The sequence below is a fragment of the Corylus avellana genome, chromosome ca3 (genome assembly GCF_901000735.1).
Source record: "Corylus avellana chromosome ca3, CavTom2PMs-1.0".
In the NCBI taxonomy this organism is placed as follows: domain Eukaryota; kingdom Viridiplantae; phylum Streptophyta; class Magnoliopsida; order Fagales; family Betulaceae; genus Corylus; species Corylus avellana.
Window position 1 is genome coordinate 10,831,646 of NC_081543.1, and position 1,516 is coordinate 10,833,161.

Below are 1,516 nucleotides of genomic sequence, written 5' to 3' on the forward strand. Positions count from 1 at the left end.
GCTATTTTCTTTCAAATTTCAAACTCAAAGTTTCAAATTATTTTAGTCCTGATCTTGTTGTTTTGTAGCGGTGTTTCGGTGGATGGTTTTATGAAATTTCAGATGAAGTGTCTATGATGATAGGCTGTTGAGGTGCTGTTTTAATGGATTTCAAAATGGATTGTTTGTTTTGTGTTGTGCTTAAACGTTTGTTCCGACGTTTTGTTTTCTTTATACAATGTCGTCAGGCTTAAGAATAGTAAAACTTAATCTAGATGGTCAATTGTTATAACATCACATATCCTGTAAATATTTTTTACAGCACTGAAGCTGAATTCCCTTTTTTTATTTTGTTATTTGGGTTAAATACACTTTAGCCCCCAAATTTTGAGCAGTTTCTCAATTTGACCGCCAATGTTTCAATTTTTACAATGCACCATACCAAAGTGAAAAAAAAAAATAAAAAATAAAAAATTTCAATGCCCCATCCGTTAACCATTTCAATTTTCTCTAATAGAAATAATAGAAAATACTAAATTGCCCTTAAAAGTTTATTTTTATTTTTTAAAAAATAAAATCACAAATTTAAAAAAAAAAAAAAAAAAAATTGGGGATGGCCGTAGCCACCTCTTTGACCATTTGAGCACCCCCACACTTTTTTTTTTTTTTTTTTTTTTGACTTGGGGGCATTTTTGAAATTTGCTAAAATACATGGGGACAATTTTAGAAATTAAAGAAAAAAAAATACATGTGTTTCACATTTGACCAAATTTAAGTCAAAGTGGACGGAAATTGTTAACTGATGGCCAAAGGGGTTGGCCAAGATTTTTTTTTTTTTTTTTTTTTTTTTGACTTCGAGGCACTTTTGGAATTGTCAAAATACATGGGGACAAATTTGAAAATTTAAGACAAAAAAATGAACATGACTCGCACGTGGAAAATTTTCTGTCAAATTGGACGGAAATTGTTAACGGGTGGGCCACATTGATAAATTTTGAAACTTTGATATGTTGCATTGTAAAAATTGAAACATTAAAAGTCAAATTAAAAATTGGCTCAAACTTTGGGAGGGTAAAGTGGAATTTACCCTTGTCATTTCTGATTTAATCTAATTAGTTTTTTTTATATATCTAGTTCTTCTTTATATTTTTGAATTTGTTATAGTCCTATGAAAAAAAGATACAGCCCTTGCGTGGTGACCGAACATTGGTAACTTCTTGTAAAATTTGGGAATTTGACCAAGCTGGCAACTTAATAGGATTTGATTCAGGTGGTCATAAAAGTTTTAGAATAATTGCCCACAAAATCCGTTCATATCACTTGTCGTCGTACTTCTGTGGTGAATTGTATAGTCGATTACGAATACCAATGACACTCGAGTTACGCATTTCATTTTCTTTTACTCCAATAAAAGATGACAGTCGATTTGTTGACTGTGTGTCGAATGACTTGGTACACTTTTGTAGGGCCGGCAATTTTGACACGACCCGCGAATCCGACACGAACACGACACGAAAAAACAGGTATTGGGTTTTGG